Below are 23,924 nucleotides of genomic sequence, written 5' to 3'. Positions count from 1 at the left end.
CATACCTCCCGTATGAAGATAGGCTGAGAAAGTTGGGGCTGTTTAGCCTGGAGAAGAGAAGGCTGCGTGGAGACCTCATAGCAGCCTTCCAGTATCTGAAGGGGGCCTTCTAAGGATGCTGGGGAGGGACTCTTCATTAGGGACTGTAGTGACAGGACAACGGGTAACGGGTTAAAACTTAAACAGGGGAAGTTTCAATTGAACATAAGGAGGAAGTTCTTTCCTGTGAGGGTGGTGAGGCACGGGAATGGGTTGCCCAGGGAAGCTGTGAATGCTCCATCCCTGGTGGTGTCCAAGGCCAGGTTGGACAGAGCCTTGGGTGGTATGGTTTAGTGTGACATGTCCCTGCCCATGGCATGCGGGTTGGAACTGGGTGATCTTAAGGTCCTTTCCAAGCCTAACTAGACTATGATTCTATGATCTGTTCAGAAACAGCCAGTGAATAATTATTTCCCTTCCTATGCCAGCCAGCTCATCAAGCTGGAGTTATAATTGCTACACTTATGTATTTTCTTTTCTTTTCTGGCTTGGTTTTTCATGCTTCTTTATTCTTCAGGAACATTTGTGACACCAAATAATGGTGATCATCTTAGTCGGGTGACAATACTTCTTGTTTGCTAAGATTTTCGTTTCAGTGCTGTTTCTGCGTTTACCTTATTCTGTTTAGGACTGATGATTCACCATGAGAACTAGAGGCCAGATCCTAAAGAGTATAAACTTGGGTTTGTCTCTTTCCTTTGGACCAAGTATAACACAGCGACCTATGAAATAGTGCCTCATTGCTGAAGTATTTCAGCAGTCCAATGACTGCTGTTTGTCTTTCAGATGTGGATTTGGATCCCACTGCTTTGTTACCCTGCACATCTGTAACCGTGAATGTCTTGGCTAGTTGTGTTCATGTCAGTAACTGGGGTCATCTCTGAAGGATGTGCAAGTAATATGGCAGGGCCTGGGCTGTGGTGTGTCTCTTCTAAACCAGCAGTATGGGGGTAAACATAAAGCACCATGCTGCAGTTGAATGAGAGCTCAGGCTTGGTAGTTGGGAGTGTGGAGGAAGCGCTGCTTCCCATGCCTGCTTCCCCAGTGCCATTCCCATGGTGTATTTAAAAGCAGAACAGAACCTACCCCACCTGTGAATTTGGCTGTTGAAGGTACCACACCCAGGAAAACTCATGTTGTGTACCTGATGTGCTTGATGAAAAGGAATAAAATAGAAGGAATAATAACTTTGAGATGTGAATGCTTGAGGGTAACAGTCCCTCTGCCTGCCTTGTCATTTATAGACCAGTGTTTCCTAAAGAGCGCCTTGCTTTAAGTCATTTGCTATTACTAATTATCTTTCTTTGTCTTTTTCCTTTCGATCAAATGCTGGATTTCAGAAAAACAGTCCTCCACGTAGGAAGCTTTTTTGTGCATATTAACCGTTGCAGGGAAATAGTATAGAAGAGACAATGGGAAAGATAGTGGTTTTCTTGCCTTGTCTTAGAGGCATAGAATCGTAGAATAGTCTTCACCCTGCAGACAAGATTCAACTAAGTAGTTGGTCATGAATACACTGTTTCTTATCTCAGTGGATTTTTATAGCAGATTTTTGTTTTTCTTCAGTCTAATTCTTTTAACTTTATGCTTACCTGGCTTTTTGGGAGGCAAATATCTGGTCTCTTTTCTTCCACTTTGTTTCCCTATGCTGGCATATGTTGGAAGCATGGCTGTGAAATGAAAATACTGTTACACAATGGTGGATGCTGCAGTAGTTATGTTAGACTGTTCTAACCAGCAGAAGATTTAGCATCTTGTCCACGCTTTAGGTCAATTAATTTATGAAATGAGAACATCTTGTACAAAGATAAGCTGAAATTTGAGACTTAAGATCAGTTGCAGCCCGTGTTTAATTAGGCATATATAATAAGTTACAAATAGTGATTATGGAAGAAAGGAGGGGGAGGAGAGAAAGGCCACATATTGAGAAGTAAGTTTTCTGCAAGCTACTGAGGAGTAAATGAGCCCATTCTTTAATTATCTGCACTAGTCTTTGAAATGAGACTGTGTGACTAAAGCTGTTCTCAAAAACTAAATTAAAAACTGTGCAGAAAATCCAGTTGTACTCAGAAAGGGTTTGCCAAGATTTTTTCATGTTCTAAACTGGCAAAAACTGCAGTGAAATTTGGGTGGCAGAAATTCCCATCCTGGGCTCCCACCTCTGACCTTTGAGAGGTGAGAGATGGGATCTTTTAGGGTGATGATAAGCAAAATCTTGAAGTCTCTGACCTGATAAGTCAGTTATTGAATTCACTCTAATAAAATGTGAGAGAAAGTTTGCCATACTGAGAGATTGTGTCTGGATTTTCTGGTGTTTGAGTGGTAACAGCCTCTCTTGGGCTATTAACTGTCTGATAATGCTTAATATGGTGGTGAAGTGCACAAGGTCATAAGTAGCATAGGAAGGGGGAACAAGGCACTGAGAGAAAGGAAGATTAACTATTATTGCTGCTTTTAATATAGTGGAAAATAATACGGCACTGAGGCAGAGTGGCTGTTCTGGAAGTTCACTCTAGCTTGGAAATGCAAGGTTTTTCCAGTTCCTGGTGATAACAGAACTTTGGAAAGACAGCATCCTCCCTTGAAGCAGTACTTAGCAGCATCTGACTGTTATACTGATCAATGGGGTGGTTTGAGAGATGGTTAATTCCCTCAGAAATTTATTGCTGCTGGAGAATGATAATGGGGACCTTGCACAGTAAAGAGGCTTACAAGAAATGGCTATTTGTCTTGTCCTGTGTTTGTAGCCTTTTGTTAAACCCTGAGCCTAACTCTTAGACTGAAGATTGTCAGTGACGTGGACTTTAAGTCTGTGTTTTGATCCATCAGATATTTTTTCCGTGCTGTTGTGTGCTAGATGAATACAGTTAATACCACGAGATGCAGGTAAAATGGCAGTAGGAGAGGGTAGGGAGAGAAGAGGGAAAGACAGATGGTCTAAAGATTTTAAAAGGTGCTACTAGTGTTAGAAGCTTAAACACCAATTATGAAATGAAAATAAAACATCCAAACAAGTTGGAAACTTACTGTTGCTGATACTTAAGGGTCATATGTTGCTTGAATATTGTATGTTGCTGTTTAAAATGTGTTCTAGGTAGTTGCTGACCATGGATTGGATTAGTGGGATGCTGAATTGAGGCAAAACTGCAAGTTATGGAGGCCTTAGCAAGAAGGTTCCAATACAATGGATAGAGAAGTCATCTAAGGAAAATTAAATTCAGGTGCCTCTCAGATGAGCGTAAAGATGTGGACATGAACTAGAAGAAATTGCCAAAGGCAGTGAGATGGACGTACATGTACTTCTCTAACTCTCTACCAGAAAAACTTGGTTGAGAGTTGAATGAAAGCTTTGAGAAGTTAGTGGACATGGCTTCCTAAAGAAGCAGAAGAGGGTTAAACATCTTCATCGCATGTACATTAAAATCTTTCTTGCCAGTATGCATGCACATCTATTTCTTTCTGTAATTTAATAGTCCATAATTAACAGAACGGAGCACCAGGACTCTGTCAGAGGAATGAACTGAGCAGAATGCACCTTTTGAATGTGCAGATAGTACTTACATCTGTTTGCACCTCTTGCTGAATCAGGTATCATTTTCAAAGGCAAAGGTGTGTCAGTGTATGAAAAATGATGTCATTTTCCTCCAGATAGAGATAAAGTAATAAAACCCACCCCAGAGTGAACTGCATTGTTGGATGTAAGCTAAAGATGATCTGAAGGATTTCATATTAATCAAACTGTTCCTGACTACTTGCACTGCTGTCACTTGTCTGCAAAGAAAGTCACTTTAAGGTCATTCTTAACAGAGTACAACTGCCTTCCCTAATCCTTGTTAGAATCAAAGGTGTCAATCCTCACCTGATTTTGGAGATTAATATAAACTTTTTTTTCTCCCCTCTTTGCCTTGATATACAGTTTTGTGTGTGGGGAACATTTCCCAATATTTCAAGCCTCTAATTGTTGCAAAATGCAAAACTTATATATTTTTATTTTTTTCCATCTTATGTTTTTTGCCAGGTAAATCTAACTGCTTCTGGAGATGCTGTGCTCCCTTGTTTTTGGTCTCAGTGGTAGTCTTTCTCTCTTAGCAAAGGCATCATTCAGGTCTCCAAAAAGACAGTTTGAATGAAGGTAGCAAGATTTACCATCCCTGCCTATAGCTAACCTGAGCCTGCCCCCAAGGTTCTTTGAGACTGATTTAATTTTGCTGTTCTTTCTCCTTTGTTCCTGTTTCTCATGCAATAGCTCAGCATACTGAGTGTTAAAATGCTTATTAACATAAGCCAAAGCTATGAATTCAAATACACCCATGTTCAACCTGGAAGCTTGCTATCTGGGCCCTCCTCTGTATAAAACTAATCTCTGGTGCTGTATTCAGACTATTTGGATTGAAGAAGCGCTGGAAACATCAAGATATTTTGCTCCCAGGGGAGTTTGAATGCATTTTGGAGAGCTCTGTACATGTTTTTTGCTTTAACCTCCTCTAATTTCTATAGCAGTCACTTCCTTGATCTTTAGCATAGATGTAACTGCATTAATATTGCTGTATAGAGTTTTGATTTGCTATAGTGTGATACAGCATGCATAACATGGAGGTTCTATCAGATTGGTTAAGTGGTTTTCCTTTGATTAAGTCTGTAATGGTTCATTTGGCAAACTCACTATTTTATTTCTCTCCTGGCAACTCACTGTCTATTTAATTTGCTGGGTTTGTGTTTTTTAGGAAAGGGCTGGAATAAAGAAAAATGCTGAATGATTACTGACAGCGCTGCCTTAAATGCAAAGAGAAATAAAGCATGATAGAAAGGTGGTGCTGCTTAAAGATGCTGTGCTGGTGCTGGATGGAATATTTTAAGATTTGTTTTCATCTAACATGAGGCAGGTTGAAGGCTGGATTCATGAGATAAAATGACATCGAGAGCTAGGTTATGCTGTTCCTATGAGTTTTGCATGCAAATCATAATGTAGACTTCATCATATGAATGATAGCAAAGTTCTTCTAAATGCAAATTTTTTATAAGCAAAAGTTAGCTAAGATTTGCATTTAACTGGATGATGGGAAGCAAGGTTTGCATAAGATTAGCAGCAAGTAATACAACATCAAATATTGTTGTGTTGTGATCTCATGTGCTCACTGAATTTATTTATGGGTGTCTCTTAATCATTCTTCTAATCATTGTGAACAAAAAAAAAAAAATGTAACCAAAAACAGGGTAGAGAAAGAAGAGTGCTCAGAACTTAAAGGTGTGATAAGCTGGTGGGGAACCCACATCTAAGGTAAGTAAGTAAAGCAACTGTGATGGTGAATAAGAGGTGAGGACTACTCTCTAGCACTGAGGTCCAAGTGGCACAGAGCAGCACACATTCTCCCTTCTCTCTCCCCTGCCCAGCAGGGTGGCCTCATCTGTACTGTTTATTAGGAAGTGTTCCCTGGCTGTGCTCAGCTGTGGGGTGTGTGTGGTGTGTGTCTAAAGTGCATAAGGGAGGGTGTCAGCAGTCTTGGTGATGCTCAAGCCTGGTTAGTCATTGCTCTGAGCCTGGTGAAGTCATCTTCTTTCTCTGCCTCTAAATTCCCTGCAGTCAAATACTGTTTTTTATTTTGTCCCTTGCATACTTCTTTAGGCATGGCTTGTGTGCAGTTTTTCTTGTCTGATTATCTGTGGTCTGTATAAGCATAGCTTTCAGCTGATACACTTCTATCATTTTATGATTACTTTTTATGAAGGTAATCACTGATGCAATCATAGGTATTGGCTGAAGGTGTATGATGTTGGAAGAGCCTGGCTCCATCTCTTCAACCTCCGTGTAAGGATGAGGAGGCTGATGTGAAGCCTTGTGAAACAGCCCTATTCTGGGGCAGCCCAGCTGTCTCAGCCTCTCCTCCCAGGGCAAGGGCTGTATAATCAGGTCACCTACAAATGATTTGGCGCCAGGTTTCCTATAAATATTCAGTTTGCAAAGGGTGACACATGGTGTGATATGGCCAATGAACCACAGGACCTGCCTCATCCTTCATCTTGTGCAGGGATGCTGGTGTAGAGACAGGCTTGGAAGATAATAAAAGGGGCATGTGTGTATTTTTTCATATGCTGATGGCAATTAGAAGAAAATGTGCAGGTTTTCCAGCAAGACTAATAATAAGACTAACAAGCAGAATGGTGTTGCAGGACATTCGGGATTCATTAGTGTTCTGAAATTGTAGATTTGTAGGATATGTTGTAGGGTGTGTTACCTTTCCATTTGATGCTTGGTTTCCTAGTCAACCGTAAATATTGCTCCCCTTTTTCCTTCCTGGCTTTATAGTAGGAAAGTGCAGTATTGAAAATGCAACAAAATTCCCTATTCAGTTACACAATCCAGTAGCAAATACCCTCATCAAAATAATCCCACCAGAAAGAAATCAGAGTACAGCATTTCGCTGTATGTTTTCACTCACACTGGTAGATAACCCCCTGTGGTGAGACGGAGTTAAGGCTGGCATGCTTGTAATCATTTAAGAGCAAAAAGAGAAAAATCACAACACGGGATATTAATTATCACCCAAACAAGTACTACATATCAGAAGATAATTTATTGTTAAAGGAAATCTTAATACTTCAAAATATAGAAATATAATATTAGAGACCCAAGTGACATTGACAGTAACAATGCTGCATGATAATAAAAAATAAAAATAATTAGTATTTATGGTATCAAATACCCCCTGCTGCACCTTTTTACATCCCTTCTTGTCTACTTGTGCTTGAATAAAGTGCTTGATTTAACATTAAGTTGCTACATTTATGAGCAGTGAGCATAGTTCACAATAAATCATGTGCAGGTAGATTTGTTAGTGCTGAAGGTGTGTGCTAATGCATGTTTGTACTGTTTTATTTCATTTGTACATGACTGTTCCATGCATTAGGCTGCAGTGGGAAATGATATGGATAAATTATTGTCTGTAATATCAAATCAGATGCATTAATAGGGGACTAAGTGGGTCAGACAATTGGTGCAGCTATATCAAAACATTTCATAGATGGGTTTGCTACTATATGGAATGCCAAAAAGTCTTCCAGTGCCCAATTCCTCAAATAAGAAACTTATGATACTTCATCAGTCCATCACAATTGGCCCAAGAAGAAGAGCCAGTCAACAGTAACATACCTACTGTGTCAGTGCTAGGGTAAGTGCTTGGAACCTTGTGTGTTCCACCAGGTTGCAGGAGGATAGACTTGATCAACTTTTCTTAATCGAAGGACTAACTTTTCTGAGGAGAATCCCAAATGCACCCAGAATTATTTTGTGCGATGTTGCCATGGAGAGTTTGCATTCTGAATACAGGAAAAAAGTAGGTTTTATGTATCTTAATTTTGTGTGATGAATTTTCCCTTTCCTGTCTGTCACCCTGTTTCGTGTGCTTGGCTATGAGCATAGGAAGGCGTAGAGGCTTTCTGTTAAAGTTTGCAAAGGTTTCTTGTGTCATACAGGCCCTTAGGTGTGTCCTAGACTGAAAGACACTGAGGTCCCTTCCAGTCTTGCATAATTCTGTACTTAGAAATAATATGCATGATATTTTCATTAATTTTGATGATGTGGAAGGTTAGAAATATATTGTTCATTTGGGATATAAAAAGGCCAACACATGCTGAATTTCTTTAATTAAACTGGAGTAATTAAACTCAATTTAACTAATGGCTTTACTTCTACAGTCTCAGAGCAAGTATGTACTACCTTCCCCCTGCATGTGCGCTATGCTTCTCATGTCCCCTAAAGTTCAGACCCCGTTAAAATAAGCAGGAAGGAAGTTAATACACAGTTTCTTTGGGTTGTGTGGGTTTTGTGTAGGGTATGAGAAATACCAGCTTATTGATAATGTTTTTTTCAGGACAAGCTGATTTAGATCTAGGAAACTATTTGCTTTCCCAGCAGAGAGCTGCACAATTCTCCACTTTCCCCCCACTGTTCCTCCCAGTCCAACATGTGGTGCTAAAAAATAAACAGATTTTATATCTTGGCAATGACTGTGAACTGCTTCAATTTATAAAGTCCCCTGGGGCCTGTGTTTAAATGAAAGTGGACAGAAATGGCAGGTGAGCATTTGCCTAAACTGAGAAATAATTGCCGAATTTGTGGCAGGGGAATAGTGATGATCTGACAACTATAATTTTGCAGAGAATGAGGCTTTCTAGTATTTATTATTTCTAGTATTCAGGAGGACAAGGGAAAAAAACTACCCTCATCCCTCTTCCCCTCTCCTCAGTGCTCAGATAGAAGAGTAAGTCGGAGCTTAAGTATGTTCCCTTAAGAACAAGGTGGAGGAATCTTCTTGCTGCCCTGGCTTTCATTGAGGCAAGTGCAGAAGTTTGCACTTAAACCTGTTGAGCTTCCGCGAGACAAAAGTGCTTGTGATAAGCTTAGGAAGTCACTGGACTCTTATGTTCTGAGACTTGGGACAGTACTGCAAATTCCTGCATCAGGCACCGAGAAAATCGTAACATTGCTGAAGCAGTGCCAAATTTTTTTAGATTGCTTTCCAGTCATAGACTGCTTCGTGGTTAACTCCTGCCTCTAAAGCTACAGAAGCTGAAAAGATTCTTAAAGCTAACTCTGAAACTTGAGATCCTCTCAGGAGCTTGATCTTGAAGAAAAACATCAGAGGCCACAAGTTAGCAGCACTGTACAACATGCAAGCATCTCGCCATGCACACCAAACCAATTAATTGTCCTTCATCAAGGAATAATGTAACAGTATCTGAAATGCACAGTGAGATATAAGTGAGCTAGACTAGCCAAACTCTAAAAATAACAAAACGGAAACAGCCTCCTCCCTGATTTAGCTGTCAAAGGCAGCTTCTTGCTTCCCCAACCTCCAGTTTCTTGTAGGATGCCTCACTCAACACTTCAATTACAACATATATGTCAAAGAAAAGCCTCTGAAGATAAACTCATTTTGTTTCTTTCTATATTTAATATATGAATAGTTTATTACATAAAGCAGTTAAAGGATATTTTGTTCATCTGTGACACGGAGAAAGAGATGACAATTGGTGCATTCTAGAAAGCAGAAAATTTTTAATTAAAAATGCCAGGCTAATTTATTTCACTCTGAGCCATTGCTGTTGTGCTGCTGGGCTGTTGTGCAGTCTTGTCAGCTGTTTGTCTGAATATAAATAACTGTAATTTTCACACTTGTCTTTTCCTACAGTTTGTAAAAATGGTTGGTTACAGCATCAAATTAATTTCTTATCTGCTGAGCAGGTTTTAATACAAAAAGTTCTCAACAGAAAATTATTTTATCTTTTATAGAAAAAATAAATGGACTTGGTGGCACATATGAGTCCTGTTTTTCATGCTGTAGTTATTTGTCAGGGAGCTTTAGCAATGCTCTATTCTTAAGCTCACTTTTCCCAAGCGAAGCCCCTCTTGCACCATCAGGGCTGTGGGAAACTGACCCTGCTGAGGCTGTGGGTAGAGGTATATTAGCAGCTGCAAATGGATGGAAAGATGCTGAAAGGGCTGATTTTCCCTCTGAAAACACCCTCCCACCTTGGATTCTGATTGCTGGTGGAGATGAGAGGCGAGGCCAAGGATGTAGCCCTTCATATATCAGTAAGTTCATATTCAAGGAAAGCAGCGAGGTGTTGCTTTGAACACCTTTTCCATGGCTGAAGGGAGGGTAAAGCTATAAGAATTAAATGTACTGGGTGAGACCAAGGTGTTGTCTGGTATAGCATCTCATCTTGACCTGTGGTTACAAGTGAGTACTTGCAACAGAGTATGACAGTGGAGGGGAGAGGTATCCTGTCCTGTGTCAGGCTGCTGGTCTCCAAATAGTGGCTTGTGCACTCACTAAGCTGGTGGATGGGGTTTGTGTGCTATGGAGGATTTGTGCTTAAGCAAAGGTACTTGTATACGAGTCTGACTTCTTCAGCCTGTTATGCTTTCCCATGTGCAGCAATTCTCCCAAACGATGATTTCCAAATGTTTGGTCAGGCTGGCTATCCTCAGTGCTTGCTTTTCCCTTTGGGTACAGGAAGAATAGAGGACTGGGCACAGTGTAATTCTTTTTCTGGTGATAGTGGAAAAACTTTACCAAGGTTTCCATATGCTTGTGTTTTGGTGGCTTCTGGATTCATGCATGCAGAAGCCCCTGAAACTGACTAAAGCAGCACAACGTTTCTTCAAGCCCGCTGATTTCTGAAGGTTTTATTTACTGCTATTTTGGGAACTACAGATGCTTTTCGTATTCATGTGACTCGAGGGAGACTGGTAATTGGAGTCCATGTGAACGTTTTCAGGCACATAGCAAGGAAAAGCAGGTACTATTGTATTGAATATCTGGAATTTTTCAGAGTAACAGGTTCAGCTTTTCAAAGTTGAAAGAATTTTTGTTCGGTGTGAATGACAGAATACCCTTTAACAGTGCCTTACACAATCTGTTTCTACCTCTGCACTGGGCATGAAAAACCTTGAGTTTGCATTTGTCCCAATTGTTTGTGGAATTGAATGAATGCACACACTTGAGAAGCAGGGGCAATGTGACCCTTTTGTTACTGATTGTAAAAATAGCTGGAAGAACCATCTGAATAGATACCAACAGTGTCTGAATGTTATAAAAACCCTTGGAAAGGTATGGCTTGGCTTTCGCCTTCCGGCAAACGGCACTAGTTCAGTGTGCTGTCAGGTAATACCAGCTGCCTGTGGGAATCAGCTGAAAGCGGAAAAAGCCAAGCACACAGAAGAGGAGTAGTCTTTGTTACTCCCTTAGCTGTTACATGCAGGAGCCTGGAGCATCTCAGAAGGGAACAGGTCCTGCCATCAGCAGAAGCTGTGTTGGCCTTATCTGAAAACAAGCAGTTTTTCTCTGTACGTACCAATGCTTTCATTTATAGCCCTGAGTTGCGTTTCAGTCCTGTGTTCTTGGGATAGCTGCTGGAATCATAGGTGCATACGTTAATCAGGCAGTAACTGGCTAGCAGGAGAACAGCAGCTTTTCTTGTGTATGGCTGATTTTAACTTACAAGGCTTAAAGTGGAAGGCTGTTGATGGCTGCTGGTTTTGTTACTCTCTGTTTGCAGATTTCTAATATTTGTAGCTGTTGTTCGTACCTGAGAAGGCTGGTTGTGAGAGAACTGAGCAGTCTGGTCCTTGTCCACAGCGTTTTTGATGCCAGTATCTAATCCTAAGGAAATAAGGGGGTTTAAAAGGAAAAAAAAAAAGAGGGAGGAGATTTATTTATACGCTCTTGAAATATTGATAATCTGACTGCACAGGTTTTCTTTAACTGATACGAATGTAAAAAATGTGATTTACCACAACATGGTAAAATTGCTGTTCTCTTTAATATCCATTTTATTGTTATCTTTCTTATGCTACAAGTTGCAGGGAAAATGTTTTGTTCATCATTTCTTCTGAAATCTTGCTGTTTCTGCTTATTTTCATTCCCTACTACCATTCTTTTTACGTTACTGGGTTTTCAACTAACTCACATATTGTCTTTGTTCCCTGGAAACTTTCCAGTAATTACTCCTAGAATCTCAGTTTGATCCCCAAAATGGTTCCTAACGATTTAGGATGAGGTCACACTTCAGAGGTTTGCAAGCATGTTTTGAAAACTGTCCTCAAACAGCTTCTGCATCAATATACCAGCCCTGGAAAGAGATGCGGGAAGGCAGACTGCCATCTCTTGGGTGTGTTTGTTATTGGTTGTTTGGGACCATCTGAGCTGCCAGAGACCTCTGAGGATGTATTCTTGTGCAGGTCACATGCTTTGGCTTTTACCAGCTCAGAAGAGTGGAAGATCTACTCTTAAGATCAATTATTACCATCCCAGGTATGCTTTGTCCTGAAGAACTCACTGGTTTTAATGACGTTTCCTCCATACATGAGTGTTTGTCCAAGAATTTCCTTAAACCAGAAGTGTGGTATGTTTGGCAGAAATGAAAAGGCCTTACAGATGAAGGAGTTAAAACAGTGGGAAACCAAAATGAAACAAAAAACACCCTAAACCGAACAATTAAAAAAATATATTCACAAAACCCAACAGAAAAACCAGAACAACAAAACAACCGACACAAATCCCGTCCATCTTGTGACACCAGCATAGTCTTTCCTGTAGAGCTTGTGCTGTAGTTAGTTGGTCTCAGAATCCTTTCAAACCCTGCCTGGTGCTCTGGACTCCAGGGTCAGAGATCTGGCATTTTTTCTGTAATTGTTCTGAAAATGTCCTTTCACTTGCACTAGCTTGAGCTATTTTTCTCTGCCTCTCTGTGTCGTAAACTGATCCCTATAGAACTGAGCTAATGTATCTGTCCAGTAATAATGCAGTACCCCCATGCTCTTTCAAAGAGCTTTTCATGGGTAGAGCTCAAAACTCGTCTCAAGGGAGGTCAGATGTATTGGCTTAGCTTTATAGATGTGATGCTGTAGTGAATGGAGCAGTTCAAGGTCACCCAACAGGCTAGCAGCAGATGTAGGAGCAGAACCTCCACCTCCTGTGGCGCCTCTGGGGTCTGTCTGTCATGTCATGCTGCTCCAGCTTCTGTTTAACACAAATAGCAAGCATCTCTGTAACTGTTGTTTGGCTGGATCTTCAGTATCCTTTTTTGCAGCAAAGTCATGGATTGGCGCTGCTAAAAGAGAGTAATAGACGCATGTGTGTAACTTGGAGATGTATTGAGAAGCCAATGTTGCTGTCTGTGATGTAGAAACATATTAAGTTGGAGGAATGGGATGAGATCCCCAAGAGCATGAATCACATTCGTATCTGTGGCTAATGCTGTGTTACCAATGAGATCCCATTAGTATTAATTTGAGTTGTAGTGATGGCTCACATCATTATGGTGATGCTCAGTCTTAGTTTGCTACAGGTCCCTCCCAAGGCATGAAGTCCCACAAAGGGATGAAGTATGGTGCAGCCCAGAGCTACTGTACTGCACTGGTGTGGTGCATGGATCTGTGATGCAGGGAGTCTCTGGGATCCAAATGTGCCTTCATTCACATCTTCAGCCCCAGCATGTGACTCTTACAGCAGAGACAGGGCTGGGCCCTTGGAAGCCACACTGATGGTGGCTGCTGCAGCTCCGGCAGCATGTGCGGCTCTGCCTGCCCTTGCTGTGTGGCAGGGAGTGTGGGGAGATAAAAGGGGAGGGGAGGGCAGCAAGTGCTGCTGTCACCAATTCTTTACTTGAGTGAAGCGAGATTAAAGAGATAGGTTAAGTGAAAGGTATCAAGAGATCCTGCATCCTGCAGGGAATTCAGGAATGTTCTAATGATGATGGATAACCGTGTGAAATCATGTTGTTATAGCTTAACTACATGTGCTGAGGTGCCCCGTGCTTTCGTGCATTGTAGAGGTTTGCAAAGCTTCTGCTCATGATAAGTGTTTGCTTTCCTGATTTGTGTCTCTGTATTCTTCTGTCATACCCATCCCATAAGCCCGACTGCTGTTCTCCCCAAGCTGCATGCAGCAAGAACTCTGCTTTGTTCCTCAGCACTGACAGTTATTGTTTCTGAAGAAACGAAAAATAAAATGCATGTTTGTGGCATGAATAGTAAGCAAAGATACCAGTATTTAGTAAAATGCATGTGCAATCCATCTCTGAAATAACAATTCAGAAATTATTGTGTGTTTCAGGTCATTTGTAAGAACAGATACTCTGTAATATGACTTTTCACTAGCACAGTATATAAAATTTCATAACATGTTCTTATTTAGTTGTAAGTCACATTTACTTTGAAGCTTTCTGGATATTGACTGAATCACCTTTTTACTAATACAGTGACATCCCTTTATAAATCAGAAGGTTTATAGCCTTGACTCATGCTCTTATTTTCCATCCATCTAAACAACCCACAACTATTGCTGGATAAGTGTCTGAATGCTTTTCCTGTTAAATGTGTGCTATTGCAAAATATCATTCAGCAGAACAGGTTTTCTAATGCCTTTCATTTTTGATATAAATATATAGCCCTATTAAGTACTACAGACGTCCTTTCTCCTCCCTCACTTGTCCTCTCCCAACCTGTAAACTGCATTCAATTCACTTCTGAGCATGGATGGTAAACTACTGTAATGAAGAAAAATAGTGTGAGTTGGGGTGTGTTTATGGTGTTTGGAATGTGGTACCTGCAAATGCCTTTGGGTCTCACCCAGGGAGGTGACAATATGATGGCATATCATCATATTATGGTATATGAATACCATGTGATGGTATGCAGTGGTTGAGATAGGAATGCGGGATACTTCTGCTTTGGTTTATTCTGTCTGGTACATGGTACACCCAGACTATCTTCAACACCAGCTGTATGTAAGTTAGTGGCTTATTAGTGAAACACTGCTTTTACTGATGTTCTTGGACTAGAGATCCAGGAGTTACGTGTTGAGAGAAGTGCTTGGTCTTTGATTTCATTAAAATGAAAAGAAATAATATCTTGGAAACTTTTTGATTGTCTTAGCTTTTGCTGAAGCTTGTTATAAGCCCCAAATTTTGGGTTTAAGTTGGCAGGACATATCTAACTTCCCCCCTTTCCATAGCTGTCAAAAATCCCTTTATTTATTGATACCTACAGTGTAGCTGTTTCTGTGCTTTAGATTTAAAACATGATCTTTAAAAGTGGCAACCAATATAACTCTGGGTGTCAGCAGCACATCCATCATGTCAGAGCACTGTTTAGGAAGACAAAACCGATGAGATGTTAGTCTAGCAATATTTACATGTTTCCTTTCTCTTACTTCATTTCTATGAAATGCATTTCTGTTTAGTGTCTGTCTAAAGCTCTGCTTCCTGCAGGTGGAAGCAGGTGCCATGCTCAGATCACATCAAAGTGTTGAGCACCTCAAGGACATCGTTCTTCTGCAAAAGGAAATTTTGGAGGTTTTATCTTGACAAGAGTCATGGGTTTTTTTGGGTATTAAAAAGTGTGGAAGCATTTAAAAGTCAAATGAAAGTCTTTAAATAAAATGAAATCCTTTCCCAAATCTGTTTGCACTTAAATCCTTTGACTGAGGATTTCATATTTCTCTAATGTATCTCTTCATTTTATTAAGGACCTCTGTAAATCTTTTTTTTACCTCCCTGTGCTACATTGAAGTCCAGGGTAAGATTTCTCCCCTTCATTGTGAATGTGAACTTTTTAATGAGAGGAGCCATCTGATGAGTAATTCTTTCATTCTTGCAGTGGAAATCAATGTCTTATTGTCTTTTTCTGGCATATTTCCTTCTCCCAGGATCTGGGATAAAAAGGATGATAATGTTCTTTTTCTGTTACAAATCTGTAGTTCTTAAAGGGCAGTTCCCTTGGAGACGGATGAATTACAGGTAATGATTTTTGTTTACTAGTCCTGTAATGAAGCAATAACTGCATTTACTGGAGCTCTTTTAAAACCTGATAGCACACTCTCTTTTTATATATATATATATATGTATATGTATTTTTATTTCTTTTTCCATCAAAGACCAAACCCAAATCCCATCAAAGTCAGTGGGAAACTACTGTCAACTCCGGACTTGTATTATCTCTATAGCACTGCAGAATGCTGCAAGGAAGAATTTACATCTGTGCACCTTTCTTCAGAGCATCTTTAATGTTTTTTTTCTTCCTCTGTGGTGAGAGAGAAACAGCATTATGGATATCCTCATATTGTTTGGTAAGGCTTATTTCTTTAGATTGGAACTGCACTCACAAACAAATGTGGCTCAGTTCAGTGTCACAGCACAGCTCGTGTTCAGAGGTCTTGTGTGGAAGCAGGGAGAGATGGTGATGGCACAGTGCTATTTCCAGACACCTGTTGCATTCACAGCAAGCTGGACCTGGATGCTAGGAAGGGTTAAGGGGTTGTGCTGCATCTGACTTTATTGCTCTGACCTTACTGCGAAGAGAGCAGCCTGCATGGTGCAGTGCAAAGCTTTGCAGGGACCTCCTGGCCCAAGCATCCATCTTCCCTTCTATTTGTAGGTGTTTCCCTGTCTGGCACCAGCCACTAAACTGTGATTCTGCTTCTTGGCTTGTGCCTTATGGCTCTTGGGTGAATGCATGAATTTTAAGAAGTGCACCCTCTCATCTTTGGGTGCTGTGGATAATTTGGGATTTGTTTACTGAAAACCAGTTTCTCTGTCTTGGTTTGGTGGATCACCAGATGGCCTGGGGCATCCTAATGTGCGGCAGGCTATACAGACATAGCAGTGCTTACAAAACCAAAGTGCTAGTGGACAAAGGTTAAAAAAAGTGTGAAAATAATAAGATGCATTATTAAATGTGATAAACAGGAAGGCCTCTCCTTTGCTCTCTCTGCATCTGATTTTCTGAGGGTGGTTAACACATCTCTGGTTTGCAAGAGCTGGCATCCCCTGTGGTGCTCTCCAGAGAGGGATGGTGGCCCTGTAGGTAAAGGAGGTTGCTGGGGCCACCTCTCTCCTCCCTCCTCTCTTTATCCACACCTTGTGCCCATGATGGGGTGTAAGACAGTGCTCAGGTACTGCCTGTCCTTACTCTGCTGCTCTTTCTCAATTAAATGTAAATACCAAGTAAAATCATTGAAACATTGTTGGGTTTAGAACTTTTAGAAGGTGTATGCCTTGCTGAATATTTAAGCCAGAGTAGTCTGGCTTCACGTATTGAAATACAGTGAATGTAAATGCTGTAAATGCTTCTAAAGATGCATAAAGTTTAGTTTGTATTATGCACGCTCTACAAAAAAGCTGATACGAGGGTAGGGCTGTCAACATAGTTTGGCAAACCCTCTAGAGGTAAAGTTCACATTTAATATCTGTGTATGGTTTATTAATGACCAGCTTCCAATGAAGGGCAGAAGTATAAACAAGGTCTTATAAGGATTTACTTGGAAAATCTGGGATTCACAGCTCTATATAGAATAAACATGGGGAGAGGAAGAGGAGATCCAACTTAAACAAATGTTCTTCAAGCAATGAAAGATGTTTGTAGCATTCAGTGGCAGATGAAGTTCTCTTTCTGGACATGAGGAAAAAGACTGTCATAAATATCTCACCCTGTTTGAAAGTACAATTACAACTGTCTTCTCAGCATTCTTTTTTAATTCTTCTTAATAATAGCGCCATAGTACAGGGAAGCTGCACATGAACTGTGTCTGTTCTCCTTTCTTCACTCTGCTAAGGTTTTAAATGGTTGAGAGGGAAACTTAGCATGCCTGCAAAAAGACAAGGTTGGTAGGTTACCAGGCCTTCCCTCTGCAGTTAATGACAAATGGGAATGCCAGGTAACATTAAGACTAGAAACTGTTTAATAATGACCTCTGTAGATACGTAATATTTCTTGGCCTTTCTGTATTTCTTATTTTTGCCAAAATAAAAGCTGTGTGGTAGGGAGCAGAAGATGATGCCATGCATTTAGACATACCTAATCTGATTTTTTTTCTAAATGGATGTTGAAGCTGTCTGGTTAGCAATGGAAACTTTGAAGCAAAACTCAGGTTAAGCTAAGCACTTGGCTTAACTTAAACCCCTGGAATTGAGGCCACATATGTAACCAAAGCAGACTGTATGTGTTTCAGGTATTGTAGAATCCTAATGACCTCTGGCAATAAGAAAAGCCCTGCCAACTGAGACAAACCTAGTGCTCTGAATATGAAAATGTCTCAAGGCCACCTCTTTTCTCTTTAAGTGCAGGGGAGAAAAATCTACTAAAAACTCTAGGTACTTGACAGAATATGAATGCAGGAATGTCAGTGTTAAACTTGCTCTACTGAACAGCTTGTGTCACGGCTAAATCTGGATGAACATATCCATGGGAACAATTACACACTGCCACAATAGTAATATAAATGGTTTAGCAGTTTTCTCTGAGGTTTTTGATTTGTGGGAAAATTAAAGCTCATGCCATTGTGTTCTTTTGGCACTTCTGAAAGCACCTTTTATCTAAAACTGGGTAGCTGCTGCTCCGAAACAGGTTTCCTTTCCTACACATTTCTGCTCCTACAGTGTATGTGTTTTGAAAGGATAGATTTTGAATATTTGTAACTTAAAAAGATATGCAAAAACATAATTTCTCAAGGTGACCTTGTTTGTTTAGTTTTTCATCTAAATAAATGTGCCTGCAATGCTCCTGATTGGTTCCCAAATTCCAGGTGGTTTCCTTAATTGCAGGTTTCTGCAGTACAGAGATGCAGGTTCAGCATTAATTACCTTTGGTAGTACATGATGATTTTTTTGGTTGGCTGATCTCAGTCACTTCATCTGTCTTGGGTTCTGACATTAGCAGTTCCTCATTAGCATTTTATTCTTTAAGGACAACTCCTCGTATGTGTCAGTAACGGGGAAACTTCATTTTTCTTGGTATCTGGTGTTTGTCCTGTTTCTTGGTTGCTCTGATCCTCAAGACTGTAGGAGGTGGCAGTAGAAACCCTGGGATATGTGGGCAGGTGAAAGAAGTGAGTGAACTTTTAAAGGTAAACTGCTTTCAAGGGGAATTTCATTAAAGCATTTTTTTTTTTTTTTTTAACACCAGTGCCTGGAAAACCATTTATTTTGATCTGTGGAACCTTATTTAGATTAACAGTTATCCTAAACCCATAATAACCATTATAAAAATACATGATCTCATCCGAAGAGTTTGGGAGTAATTGGATTGGTCTGGCTCCTGTTAGTGAAGTGCTCACCTACAAACAGCTGGGACCAGGGGCGTTTCATTGAGCCCCAGCTGGTGTGGTGGAGCTGTGCTTCCCTGGGGCTGCGGGAGGGAGGTGGTGTTTGCAGACGGATTAGCTGTCACTGTAGTGATTTTCTCTTCCTGGTTATTTCCCTGCATTTGTAGTACTGTAAAAGAACTGTACAGAAAAAAAAAAGTATATATAAATAAATAGCGCAGTCATGTTTTAGCAAGGGGGAGCCTGGGTTTTGAACATTCAGTGTTTCTTCTGAACGTGCCTGCATGCAGGTTGGTAATATGGACCTCAGACACCAAATTTTGGCACTAGGAAGCCTTTCTTGAGGTGGGTGGTAAACCTCTAAAGGGGGAGATCATGATACAATTGCTGATGCAACCTGATTGTATCAGTGTGAATGGAACTGCCAATATGCAATTAAAAAAACTGCTTATATTCTCTGTCTGCCAGGCAGCACACAATTGTTCATGTTGCTACCACACTTTCTATTTTCTTAGTGACAATTGATTTAAGATACTGTTTGGAAAATGTATGTGCTTATTCTCTCAGAGCTGATTTATGACATGATAAGGAAGTGCCACATTTTTTAGCAATAAACCAGATCCTGCGCAGTGTGCTTTATATGGTCAGTACTTCATTCTCTATTCCCTAAATACTAGTGAGCAGATTGAGATAATTACTGTTGGCTGCCATTTAGTATAGATGCATTTAACATAGGTGATGTGTGGCACTTCTTTGGCTGATTCTGCTGCTGCGGTTTTTTCTCAGGAAGGCAGAAAAGCTCGTCACAGTTCTGCTGTGTGTTTTGCAGAGGCTCAGACTTCATACAGCCTGTGGACCAGTGCTGGCTTTGCTGAGAAAGGTGATGGGCTGCATGTGTGGTAGGCTTGCAATTGGCTGATGATGCTGGGCCCTGCTACCCTGTCACCCTCGACTTCTGTGGATGCAGATTCCATATTTTTCAACCTTTCTACCGCAATATCTTGCGTATTCTGCCTGCATGCTGCAAAGTGCTACTGGAAGTATCAGTAATCCATAAGGATTTATTTAAAGCTATTCTCTTTGAGGCCTGGAGGAAATTTTCTCATAATTTACCAAGCTGAATATGCAATAAGCACTTGTATTACTTACTGAATTCTAGTGATGTGTATTTCTCAGTGCGTTGGTGAATATCATTAAAAATCAGCTTCCTTTATGAATGACTTTGTATTGACAGTCATTCCAGTTTTTCTGGTTTTGTTTAAGAGCATTGCACAGATAACTGCGTTTGGCCCAAAGAAAAGATGCCCCAAAGAGTAATGGGGATTTCTTTAATGACGATCATTATTATTATTTGTAATGCACTGATCTGGTCATGAATCAGGTTTCTATCATGTCCTGTAAAACTACAAGCCGAAAACAGGCTTAGTTTTAAAGAAATTCCAACCAAAGCCATAGGTTAAATGTTAACAGAGCTGACTATCAAAAGAACAAAGCATGTTGATAAAATACTTCTTGGGGTCAGGAAGGAAAACAATTGTTCATGATTTTATTAAAGAAAGCAAGCAATCAGCTGTTCCAGAGTTGGGGCTGGTTGTGTGTGCTGTTTCTCTCCTGTGCAAAATCCACGTTTGAACTTTCGTTAATACAGTATCTCATGGGAGAGGAAATGCCTCATTAAAAGTGAAATTGATAGATAGCATCTATTAATCAATGGTATGGAAATTCTTTAGGCTTCAGACTTGGTGCTTAGATGCATCTTTTGGGGATCAATACTGTTTCCAAGTAAATAAACCAAAATCAATAGGAGACATAGATTTCATTTTGGTTACAAATCATTAGTTTCCAGTGCTTCTGAACCTTAAATTGCAAACAAAATCTTTACAAAATTGCCTTTTAAAGAATAAACAGTATTCAGGAGATCTTGACATGTTATGTCATTTCAGATACAGCAACTTGCAAGCATCTGATTCATTGAGCTGCTCCTGCAATTTCACAATACACTGTTGTTGCAAACAGGCTGTTGTGCTGGTTTGGGCTGGGGTAGAGTTAATTTTCTCCATGGGAGCCGGTGTGGGGTGATGGCTTGGATCTGTGCTGAGAACAGTGCTGATAACACAGGGACGTTCCGTAGCTGCTGAGCAGCACTTACACAGGGTCAAATGAGGAGGCTGGGGGTGCACCAGGACCTGGGAGGGGGCACAGCAGGACAGCTGACCCCGACTGACAGCAGGGATATCCCAGACCATGTGGCATCGTGCTCAGCATGGGAAGCTGGGGGAGACGGAAGAAGAGGGGACATTGGGAGTGATGGCGCTTGTCTTCCCAAGTCACTGTTGTGTGTGATAGAGCCCTGCTGTTCTGGGGATGGCTGAACACCTGCCTGACCATGGGAAGTGTTGAATGAATTCCTTGTCTGGCTTTGCTTGAGTGCAGCTTTTGCTGTACCCATTAAACTGTCTTTATCTCAAGCAGGAGTTGTCTCACTTTTGCTTTTCCGATTCTCTCCCTGTGCCGCTGTGGGGGAGCGAGTGGCTGCGTGGGGCTGAGCTGCCACTGGGGTTGAACCACAGCAAGCTGCAAGCAGGGTTCTGTTCAAAAACATTCTATCCATGCCTTAGAGGTCTCGGAATAAGAAAACAATCTGAGATTTTTTTCCCCACCACTCCTTCCTGTGTCTCATCCTTCTGCAGCTCTTTGGAGTATGCTTTTACAGAAAATGCCCATTTTCTGAAAAATGCTGGAAATCTTTGTAAGGACAGTACAACTGGGAATGGATTTAAGCTGAAAGGAAGTAGGTTTAGATTAGATACTATAAAGAAGTTCTTCCTTGTGAAGGTGCTGAGACACTGGCACAGGGTGCCCAGAGAAGCTGTGGCTGCCCCATCCCTGTCACTCTTCAAGGCCAGGCTGGACAGGGCTTGGAGCAACCTGCTCTAGTGGAAGGTGTCCCTCCCATGGCAGGGGGTTGGAACTGGATGAGCTTTAGGGTCCCTTCCAACCCAAACTATTCTATGACTCTATGTTATAAAACACCAGGCTCTCAGCATTGCTTCAGCCGTTGTCCCCTTTTCCTTGGCCTTCCCTTCCTGTATAAATAGCTCGCCTTTTTTTTGCATCACATCTGGTACCGTAAAACCCATCAGCATTGCAATTTTGCTTCTGCTGTGGCTTGGAAGAGAGAATTGGTGGTGGTAGTGGTGGTTTTCGTAGAATCAAGACAAAAAAATTGTCTTGAGCAGTAGGGATGTAAAAAACCAAAGGAGTAACAAATGGCTCCTGCTTTATGTTACTCCTTCAGACTTAGACTGGACAATAGTTAAAGCGTAAAGAAAACAAAATGGTATTAAAGGGTGAAGGCAGCAGAACACAAACTTCTCTTCAGGGAGCTAAGAATCCAGTGAGTCATTTCTCCCCAGGGACAGAAATGGGAGTCATTTGTCACACAGAAATAATAAAGTGAATTTTAGGGCACTGTCTGTACCACACTGCAGCATTACAGTCACTGTCCTGTGTTGTTTCATTCAATTATTATGCTGGGAAGTTATCAGCCCACCCCCAGCTGAGCACCTGACCTGGATTACTGGTGTGCTCAGGAGAGAATGGGCCTGTTGTGAAATGGTACCATTACTAGCTGTGACTTGCAGAACATTCATCCTGCTCCCCATCACAGAAAGCCTAATCAATGTACTTGGTTTTCTTCTGTTAGATGATTCATACAGAGGTGAAGGCACTGCTGTTTTATCTTCATAATGTTTTTACAATGTGGTGTGCCCCCCACTTCTGAAGTTGGGTTTGTTTGGGAAAAATATGCTGAGGGAACAGAAGAAGTAAAACCAGGTGACTGAACTTCCAGTCTTCTGCTACAGCAGGTCAAGAGTGCTTAACACAGACTTGAATCTTCACATGTAGAGAAATTTTCTTGTAAGCTCTCATTGGTTTCATATTTGCACACTGTTTTGGTCTCCTCTGCTTTCAAGATGAATATTTTCTACTCCTTGGCAGTGTTTCCCAATGAAGTTATGTAGAAAAAGGAAAAAACCCACTCTAACTTCTCCTACCTGTTACTGTGCTGCTATGTTAAATGTGTAATTAACACAAAACCAGATTTAATACTAAGAGTAACAGAGACTTGCAACAGGAACAAACAACAAATCTGTTAAAAGCTATTGAGAAGAGGAGAGGCTGCTGGATGTAAGAAGTGGAGCCTGAAAAGCTCAGATTGGAGTTGAATGGATATAGTAATAAACTATTTGTGAATGTTCTTGTGAATAAAACCTGCTGATTTGATTTGCTGATATTGCATACCATTTTAATCACTTCTTCACAAACATCTGGTTGAGCTAATTCTTATTCACAAGAACAAAATACAGAAGACAAAAGCAGTGTGGATACTTGCATAGATTTGAGTTATTCCCACTAGAAGTGACTGGGTCCTCTTGAAAAGGTTGATTTTTCTTTTTTTTTTCTTTTAATTTGCACAAAAGACCATCAGTTACACACGTAATGAGTGACCTCTTAAAATTCACAACCTGTTTGTAGAGCGTTCATGAGTTAAAGGAAGGCAAGAGTTCTGATGCATGATGTAGATCATGCAGAGAAGGGAAAAAGTGACTCAGGTGGGACTGTGTGAAGTGACAGGTATAAATAACATGTGGCTACCAGTTTATGAACAGAGATGGGTGGAGGGTATTGTTGCTTTCAGTTTAGTTAAAGATTAATCCAAAGTCTGCAAGAGTTAACTGTTTAATTGCAAAGCTTGGGTGCCAATGTATTATATTACCTTTTATACAGTATGGTTTGTAATGCAATAAATCCAGCTCCTCTAAAGGTGCAGCTATTTTCAACTCTTTGACAAGCCCCACAGAAGTGTGGTATACATCATCACCTTGCAGCATCTGTGTCACTTCCAATGTATTCAAAGTGTTTTGGTGGTTTAACTGAGAGTGATGGGCTTTGTGGGTCAAATTTTGTATCTTTCCACTGTCCCAGTTTTATGCCAAATCAAATACTGTTTGCCCTTCCCTAGCAGGCAGGGTATAGTAATGTATATTGTAGTGATATAACAGTATGTTTCCTCAACAAGCAAGAGCTCTTCCTGTACTCGGAGCAGTACACTTTTCTGGTCTTTGGCAGAAATACCAGGCTATGTTACTTTAAATTTTATCTTTTTTTCAGATACGCTGTGTGGTCTCTAACCTCTACTGGAGTCCCTGTGAGACCAGCTCAGAGGGAGAACCTTTATTAGGTCAACATCTCTTTCATCTTCTGTTGCCAGTTATA

The 23,924-nt window shown here is 40.7% G+C and overlaps 1 long non-coding RNA gene across 1 annotated transcript in view; it reads left to right on the top strand.

The window, feature by feature from the left end:
- Positions 1-5,234: 5,234 nt before the first annotated feature.
- Positions 5,235-23,924, top strand: part of LOC134172789 (uncharacterized) — a 36,183-nt gene continuing 17,493 nt past the window's right edge. The window contains exon 1 of the long non-coding RNA XR_009968017.1: positions 5,235-5,317. This is a non-coding gene — a long non-coding RNA (uncharacterized LOC134172789). The remainder of the gene's footprint in view (positions 5,318-23,924) is intronic.

The sequence above is a fragment of the Pezoporus occidentalis genome, unplaced genomic scaffold, assembly GCF_034315485.1.
Source record: "Pezoporus occidentalis ecotype Australia unplaced genomic scaffold, CSIRO_AGI_Poc_V1 ctg470, whole genome shotgun sequence".
Lineage (NCBI taxonomy): Eukaryota > Metazoa > Chordata > Aves > Psittaciformes > Psittacidae > Pezoporus > Pezoporus occidentalis.
This window is presented reverse-complemented; position numbering and strand designations above follow the sequence as displayed.